Here is a 9,754-nt window from a genome sequence, read left to right on the forward strand (position 1 = left end):
GACGTTCCAACTTTTGGTGATTATACTCTCCTCATTATATCAAAAATATTGCAACAATCTGTCAAAAGAGACAAGTAAAAATAAAGTTGAAATCAAAGGTGAACATATTCTGTAAATCTTTGTCTATTGATCATGTAAAAATGCCAGTATATCGTCCAAGATTGAATGGACAGGCGGGAAAATTTGGGGGCACATTTAAATGAGCCTAGAAGAAAAATCAAAGCATGGACACAAATGAAAGAAATATTCAGAAATTTTTGGCAGTATATATAATCACGGCAAACCTGAATATGACGTATTGCTCACAGAATTAATGTTTGCAAGAAAAATATGCTGTTTGTTTGATAAGCTGTTGCCTTTCCTAGCAAAGAAACCTAAAAAAAAAACAAAAAAAAAAAACAGAAAAAGAAAAAGAGATGGCTAAAGTGTATAAGTCAAAGGACAAAACTTTTTATCAAAAATTTTACGGTTAGAAAAATGTATTGGAAAGAACGAATAATAACCAAAAGAATTGGACAGGTCATATCTCTACAATTATATAAATGCAACTTTGTCTATGTGTGTGTGTGTGTGTGTGTGTGTGTGTGTGTGTGTGTGTGTGTGTGTGTGTGTGTGTGTGTGTGTGTGTGTGTTCCTTATAGACTCTGAAACGCCTAACAGATTTTCTTTAAAATTTACAGAACTTTAGTGCATAAATCTGGGAGTGATCTTAGTTAAGTTTTGTCTCAGAATACCCCGCTAATTACCAATAATTGATAATCGAAACTGTTATTTTAATTTATCTATCATCAGTAAAGCCAGTTTTTCCATGTCATTGCTTAGCAACAATGATAGAACAATGGGCCATGAAAATTTTACTGTGGGTAAGTTGATAGCATGTTTTTTATTTATTTTTTTATTTTTTTGCATGACGTGGTCTGTAGTTTCAAACTCTGCACGTAAATTTCTTAATTTTATTTTTATTAACTGCAAAGAATTTTATAAGACTTGAAAATTTATGTGTGTGTTTTTTTTTTAATTTTTGCCTGACGGGGTCTGTAGGTTCAATACCCACACATAAATTTCTTAATGTTTTTTTTTTTTTAACTGGAAAGAAATTTATATAAAATAATTTTATAAAAGAAACAGTAGGTTCTCTAGAGTGCAATGTAGAATAACATATATTTTGGACTAAGTTATTTTATGGAGGCATGTGAAGCTTCTTCTTAAGCGATTTCATGGATTTTGATGAGAATAAAAATATAAAAGTGTGAAATATTCGTTAATCATCATTCAATCCTGGGTAACATCGAATCTCCCTGCTAGTATAACATAAAAAGGAAAAAAAATTCTATGCAAAAGACATTGGACTCAGACAGGAAATACCGAAGAAATTCCAATGGTAGTCCTGTATGATGCATTTGAAATTTCCATGTCTGTAATTCAACTTTTGCCAATAGAGATATCCCAAAACTCTAGTGTTATCAGTAAGTCAAACGACACCACTGTAAGGCGGATTGAGAAAAAAAAGAATTAGAAAAAAAATTAATCGATTATGTCCAGATCCTAAAAAGAGAAAATACTGAAGTTAAATTTCACAGAAAAATTTTACTCCAGGAATGGTGATATAATCAATATGTGTACATCTGGTACAGCTAGTTAAGACTAATAGAGCCACTTAGGAGAGACATTGAAAATTATGCCGAAGGGCTCATGTTAGGAATATACCAGCTTTGACCATGAACACTAGTTCATTAAGGTGAATTACTTGATTATTACTCTAATAATGTAACCAAGACCAATCAGGTACTTCAAACGAATATATTCCTTTTGCAGGGCATATCACGCATAACAGTAGGTTGGATGCAATTCATCTGAAAGACATTGAAAGAAGTAGAAAGTGGATCTTGGGTTTACTTTTGGTAACCACATGACTCTTACTTCCCTTATTGTATTCTTTAGTCCTCACATGCATGCGCAATGTTTCTGACAAAAAGGTCAGAATCTATTCTGTCTACCAATTACTGTGAACAAATTTTTGACCTTAGTGTTTTTTTAACTCCTTACATCAAGTGGCTTCATGCCTTGTCTGGAGCGATTTCCATAAAAAATATAGATGAATCTTTCTTCTTTAGACTTTGGTTTAGAGACGGAGTTTGAATGTTGAGAGCTGTGAAAAAATAAAACCACAATAGAGCAGAGAGATCCTGAAACATTGTTCCTGACGATTTGCTCCTGGATTTTTGTTTGAAAGAGAAATAATATATTATGGATGGGCTGTATAAAATGTCTGAGACAATTTAAAAATAGCAGATGTGAACATGTCAGTCTAAATCACAAGCAAAACTTTGTTAACCTGGATGACAACAGCATCCGCATGCAATTGATTGAAGATTTATTTAATAATTTACTGAATGTTTTTACATTTTCGATTATTATATTACTGCGATAGAATATATATAAATAAGAGGAGAAGGTAGGTTGTTTGAAGCCTGGCAGGTAAATAAATGTGGAGATGTATAAGAAAGCTATATCAATGCATCGAACCGAGTGTAAAAATGATGTAACGTATGGACAAAAATGGACAAATGGAAGAGGGTAGAGTTTGTTGTAGAGTTTGTTTTTTTACATCATCATATATCCATTTATTTTCCAGATTAATCACAAATGCAAATCAGTAAAATTAACTTACTGTTAAAGATAACCGGGGAGGTGGAAGTATTTGATATTTTGAGAACATAATCTCTTTTTCAAAAAAAAAATGGGAACAAAAAACGTGTTTAAAAAAAATGGAAAATGTCATAAAAACGGAACCAGAAATAGGTAGGTAGTTGAGCTGTCAAGTAGAAATAGGACTTATTCGAATTGCAATTGATCTGGAAATAAAATGGATATATGATGATATATAAAAAAGAAGACTCTCTCGTTTGTTTGGCCATTTTTGCCCATACATCACATCATTTCAACACCCGATTCCCTGTATTGCTATAGTCTTCTTTTACTCCTCCACATTTATTATATATAAAAATAATTAACATTGAAATTCATATGTTTTTAATTCTTAAAGAGTAATTATGAAAAATAGAAATTTAGGTTTATAGGAGACAGAACGATGCAAGGGTTTAATGGTAGACAGAAACTGAAGCAACTTAAGATGTAATGGCAAAAACTCTTTTGTTCCACCATTATATCTTAAGTTACTTCAATTTGTGTCTATCCATTAAATCCCTGCATTGTTCTGCTCCTATAAACCTAAATTTCTTTTATATACACATTAAACAATGCTTCAAGCAAACTACACTAACCTCTTATGACAAATAGATTTATGATTACATCAAATGAAGGAAAACAGTTTTTTTCATTTTTAAATGGAGGTCTGCAGTCATATGCGAAATGAAAGTTGAGGAAATTGTTGTGGACGAAATATGCTGATTTCCACCTGAAGCTAATGAATTTTTTGTGACATTATGGTTAACGGGGAGAAAGTATTCTCTCGCATAATTATATACATAAGAGAACAGCATGTTATTTGAATTATTTTGTTAAAGTTTTTTGTTAATCATTAACGATTGTTTACGATCTAATCTCCGACAACTTTATGCTGGCATCTTCCAGAAGGTTACGTAAGCATCCAGAAGATGCTGAAACAAAGACTGCCAAATGAGTAATTCAAAATGCAGCATTCTCCCATTCCCCATGTAAAGAATGGCTTTCTACATAGAAAGCCATTCTTTACATTGGGGAAGGAGGGAATTTCATGTTGACATATTGTCTTGAAAGCTATTTTTGGTTTAAAAAACCTTTTCTGGATTTAAAGAATTTCATACTTTCATCGAAACTTAGCTTTTGATAGCTGATTGGATAACCACTTTGGGACCTTTCAGCTGTTTATGTAACCTACTGGGAGATGCTGACACAAAGTTGCCAGAAATTAGGCCATAAACTGGATAAGTATCATTAATGATGCTGACCTGGATTTTTATTAGAGTGCTGCTGAGTTGTGTCCCTAATAGTGTTGGGACGATTATGTGGAATCGGAATTGGGAATCAGAGAAATCAGAACTTTTTGGGGGTATTGGAATTAGTATTTGAATTGGAAAATTGGTGCCTATTTCCCAATGCCGAACGATTCTTTTTTATTTGATTTGAATTGGAATCAGAATAAGTAATTGTATTGGAATTGGAAATTTAGTATAGAATCAGTAATCGTATCAGAATCATGAAAAGTATTGGCATCGACCCATTAGTAGTCCTTAACACTACTTTGTGGCAAACCTATCCCTCATAGGTAATTGTGCCAGAAACTAGAGTTCCAGACAGTATAACTCTGAAACTATCATGTTACAACTGCCCCTACCACGGTAAGAAAGTGTTGAATTTTAGGAGAAGGGTGCTGGTCAAGATCAAGTGTTTTCTTTTTTGTTAATTTTTGTTAGCATAACATTTCACACATTGTCGCAACATTCTGCATGCAATAGTCCAGTTGCCATTATAATGGTGAACATTAAAGCTCACTCCAGACAGACAAAATTTCTTGGCAAAAATCAAGGAATGAAAAACAAAACAAGCAGAAATGAGAAAAAGCTTACTTTTCCTCTTGTAGCACAGCGTAGTCGTCCCTCAGTGAGGACAAATTGGTTTGGTTGAGTGCTTAGTCCTAATAGATCGCAATTTGGTGGATACTGTACTAAATATGACACCCTGAACCTGATGCCAAGTGATCTATGAGCGATTCCTGGTTTCGTGCTCCACAGGGGCTTTAAAGCAGAATGGCAATAGCAAAATCATGCTGATCATACATGTCAAGTCAGTGAGCCTGTTCACATACACTGCCATGTAAACAGCAAAGACAGCAGCAGCATGCTGGATTCTGTTTTGCAATGATAGGAAGAATCGACATCAAAGGATCAAAATGCAATGATGCTATGAATGCTTGGCTTCACAAGTCAGTTATCCCTGTGGTAACTTTTCTGAAACCTTTCAGTGTAACAGAGTTCTCCACTCAGAAAGGATCAATGTGATCACTTTTTTGCCTTTTACTATACATAAAGTTTCCATCTTTGCTAAGGTCGAGCACAGAATCTGAAAATCTGAGAACTTGACCTTGTAGTGCTACCAAGAGGGCCACTGAGTAACCTATCCCCCTTTTCACTGGGTGAACAAGAAAACGATGTAAGTGATAGTATTTCAGGTTTGATGTTGCTGAACGATGCTGGTACAACAACGACCTATACTTCACCTCCCATATCTTCTCACAGAGTCAGACTTAAGTCATGCTCAACAGGATCTTCTTTTTCCACCAATCGTTCCAAGCATCTTTCTTTGATTATGGTCCTGTTAGATATTAGGTATTAACAGTGAGAATCTTATTGATCCGTTCATGCATGCCATTAATTAAATCACAAAGCATTTGGCTACTTTAAAAACAATCGTTATTCTGGGATGAATCGCAGCAGTAACTTCCAAAGCATAAGCATAGTTACACACCACTTAAAACATATAGTACTCCAGATGCTTGGCTGTTCAGTCAGGAATTTACTTATCTCCTTACCTGTGTAGACTGCTTTACATGCAGTCCCTAAATGACATTTTGGCTGAATCTGTAGTGCGAAACCTAATAGATATTTCATTTGCATAACTATTACCACTGACTGTGGTGAACAGTTCGCATCTCACCTTTTTCAGGAACTTTCCAAGATATAAAGATTAAAGGTATTTATTCCAAGGCGATAGCATGTCTCATTTATCAGCTATAACTGGGTAGAAGCTCTAAGTAATTTGCATTTCAGATCCATGATGCAGTGGATAGAGTACTTGGTAAAATTTAGTTGTAAAAGTTACTCTTTTGGAGGTTGAAGGTTCAATCCTTGGTATGGACGACACCCAAAATACAATTGTGAGTTCTACTCAGTCATGGCTGATGAAACAAGAACATGCTACCCCTATGGATTAAATAAATTTCAAAATTCAAAATTCCATGCTAATTCTCAATTTTAAAATTCTGTGCAAATTCTTAGTTCAGCAGAAAGATTCCCGAGTTTGACAAAATACACTTGAAGAAGGTCAGAGGTTACAGTGACCAAAACATTGCGTGAATAAAACTCAAGATGAGAGCAATAGTCCAAAGAATCCAAATAATATGATTAAATAAATAGCTTTTGTTGTTCTTTATAAAAAGATTTTTCCTTTTGTTTGACACCCATGTTGCTGCAAAACTATTACAGGAGTTTATTTTACTATGAATGTGAAGACAAACTTTAAAACAAAAATGAATACAAAAAATTTAAGTATAAAAAAAAAATTACTTGCACACTAAATGTGATGAAGATAAACTATTCCTACCCCTCCCCTCCAAAAAATAAACTGATGTTCACTTGCACACTATGCATGTGATCATTTTATACTCTGTAGTAGTGTAGTTTCAAAATATAATTTGCATATGAGAGGAATGGTTGTGATAAGAAGAATGGATTGTGGAGCAGAAGGCGCCAAATGTTTAGCAACAAAGAGAACACATGAAAGTGATGGAGTCATGCTAATAAATCAAATGCTGTGGGAATGTTGCCAATTTCTCTTCTTTTTTTTCAATTTAGATTAAAAGCTATTTTCAGCAAGAAAAGTAAAGATGATGCAACTATGTTGAGAATCGGACTAGTTGAGAGAATCAACATGTTATGGAGAAGTTTTAATTTCAAAACAAGAATCAGATTTTTTACAGTTGGCGTCAGCATGTTTTGGAGAATTGTTTATACACTTGAAGAGTCAAACTTTTTGAAAGTTATCATTGTGTTATGGAAAATTTTAAATAAGGATTTGAGAATCAGAGTTTTTGAAAATTGTAGATATGGAGAATTTTAAATTATAATTTGTGTCATATTTTTTTATGTGTCTGAAAATCGTATATGGAGGGTTAGCTGTGTACGATGAGCTAGTTGTGTCTAGTCATGTACTGAGGGCTAGTTGTGTCTAGTCATGTACTGAGGGCTAGTTGTGTCTAGTCATGTACTGAGAGCTAGTTGTGTCTAGTCATGTACTGAGGGCTAGTTGTGTCTAGTCATGTACTGAGGGCTAGTTGTGTCTAGCTGTGTATTGAGAACTAGCTGTATCTGACCATAGCCAGCCTTCGATACACAGCCAGACACTAGCGTGTCTCGAAGACTGGCTATGTCTCGTTATATATTAAGGGCTAGTGTTTTATCATGTATCGAGGTCTGTGTGTCTGGCTGTGTATTGAGAGCTATCTGTATTTGTCCAGGTATTGAGGGTAAGCTGTCTGACCATGTAGTGAGAGCTAGTTTAGTTTGGCCGTGCAGTGAGGGTTAGTTTAGTTTGGTTGTATAGTGAGGGTTACTTTAATCTTGCCATGTAGCGAGGACTAGTTTAGTCTAGCCGTGTACTGAGGGCTAGTTTAGTTTGGTCGTGTATGAAGCACTGGAGATCTAAAGTTTGTATGGAGTGAAATGATCTTTAAAGATCATGTGATCTCAAAATATAATTTGCATATGAGAGGAGTGGCTATGATAAGGACAAATTGTGAAGAAGAATGTATCAAGTGAAGACCGAAGAAGAAGAATGTATCAAGTGAAGACCGAAGAAGTCGTACTATTAAACATGAATGTCATGGGAATGCTGTTAATTTTTTTTTTTCAATTTAGATTACAGAAATTGATCCTCTATTCTAAAATATTGGTTACAAACAAAAGAAAATCGAATTCTAAAGCAACATATTCGATAAGTGTTGTTATATTACAAAACTGAGTGTATGGAAACAAGAAAGTGACAAATGAAAAGGTTGAGTTTGAACGTTTTGTTTAAAGTTTAAACGATCGTGAAACAAACTGTTTGGTGTGTCCAGATAATTTGGCAGTGGCAGCGGGGTGTCGGTAGGAATGCTGGTCGGGTGTTGATATGAACTTGGCGACAATCTAAGTTATTGTCAGGCTGAAGTGGGGGAGGCAATGGCAGGAACGTGGCTTGCGTGTTCTAGCATCTGGAATACGTGTGTGGTGGCAGCAATGACAGGAATGCGGCTTAGCGTTCTGGTGTCTGGGATACAGGTGCGGTGATGGCTGGGTAGGAGTAATTTTGATAGCATGTGTCACTGTGGAGAGTTGGTGACAGTGGCCCCTGCTATTGATGGGCAAACCTCACTGGCTAGTGAGCTGTGGTGACCTAACGGTGACGTGGCAGAGGAGTGGTGATCTTCAAGGCTTGCTGTTCAGTATCATGAGTGAGATGGCAGTGGTGGTGCGGTGGCTGTGGCGCAGTAATCTCAGTAGCTAGTGTTGCTGGCAGAGGGTTAACTGTTGCTGGCTGCTGATGGAGCGAGATTCATGGCTGACACGCAGGGGCCGATCTGCTTGCTTATCGAAAAGGCTGTTATTTTTATACTCGTGATGTGGATGTAGTAGTAGACAAAAGGTGGCTTTAATCATTTGGTCATCGTTTTCGCTTTTTATTTGTGTTAATTTTTTGTGTTTTAATGTGTTGTAGGGAGTCGTCTGTTTGGTGTTTGTATAAATGTGTTATATCGATTTAAAGCTAAGAAAGTTGTGAATGTGTTCTAGTAGGTGTTGTTACAAGATGAGATCTTGCCCTGATGCGAGAAACGGAAGTTTTTGTCATATCGAGTGCGGAGAAAAGGGGATTTTGAACATCTGCGGGGTAGTCCGGGCAGCACATCTGGGAAAAAGAAAAAAGGAAAGGGATTAGAAAAAAAGGCAACACGTGGCCGGACAGAAAAAATATCACAGCCACTGCGGGATCTTCTATTCACAAGTGAAAGGTATTTTATTGTGTGCTTTTGTGTTTATTCGATAGTTGCCGTATCACGCGTCATCTCCACGTCACAATCAGACAAGCCGTGCCTATACCCCACGTCACGGAACAGCCACATTATAACAGACGAGCCGTCTCTAAACTCTCCGCTCGCCTCTAGATGACCCTTACAACTTAACAAGACTTTACTGTGGCTATTATAGGTGCCGGGAAGGATTCAACAATACCACATCTGATTTGTGGTAAATAAATATATTTCAATCTACTCAGTTATCGTATTCTCATTTTTGCAACTATCGTATTCTTGTTTTGCAACCATACGCATTTCCTGCCCACAATACATAGAATATAACACTGGTGTCAGAAGTGGGATGCTTAGTGGAGTCAAGGACCTGGGGACGAGTCATCACAGTGTTGTAATGTTGCGGTGTTTTGTGAAATAATTATTCGTGTTTATATGGTTCCGGAGTTGCGTCTGCTGTGATATTTGTGTCTTGTATTTTGATTTTTCTTTTGATGTGTGGCTTCCTCTGGCGGTTTTCTTTGTTGAAGTGAGTTCAGAGTTATTCCGTTGATGTGTGTACATATAAAAAAATGGGCTTTGATGTTGTCGTGTGTGTTTAGTGTGTTCGTTTGTGTTATATCGGCGAACAGGTTTTGTCTTAGCGTCGCCATTATTGTCACTGTCGCTGCTCCTGCTAGTTTCTGGTTTATTCATGTAAATATGGAAGGATATGCGATATAACAGTGTACAATATACAAAGAAAAAAAAAAATTGGCCAATTAATGATGTTTAGTTATAATGTGGGTGATTATTTTACGTTATAGGAAAAATGATTTCCAATCTAAAATCTCAAATATTTTATAGAATAAAAATTAAAAAGATTAATTCTAATTACCTGATCGATAATGACAAAAAAAAAAAAAGAAGAATTTGTCGATAAAAAATATTCAAAAAGCGCCAAAAATTTGGCTAAGTGCTCTTAAAATTAGAATA

The sequence above is a fragment of the Euprymna scolopes genome, chromosome 18 (assembly GCF_053919585.1).
Source record: "Euprymna scolopes isolate OS-2025 chromosome 18, ASM5391958v1, whole genome shotgun sequence".
Lineage (NCBI taxonomy): Eukaryota > Metazoa > Mollusca > Cephalopoda > Sepiida > Sepiolidae > Euprymna > Euprymna scolopes.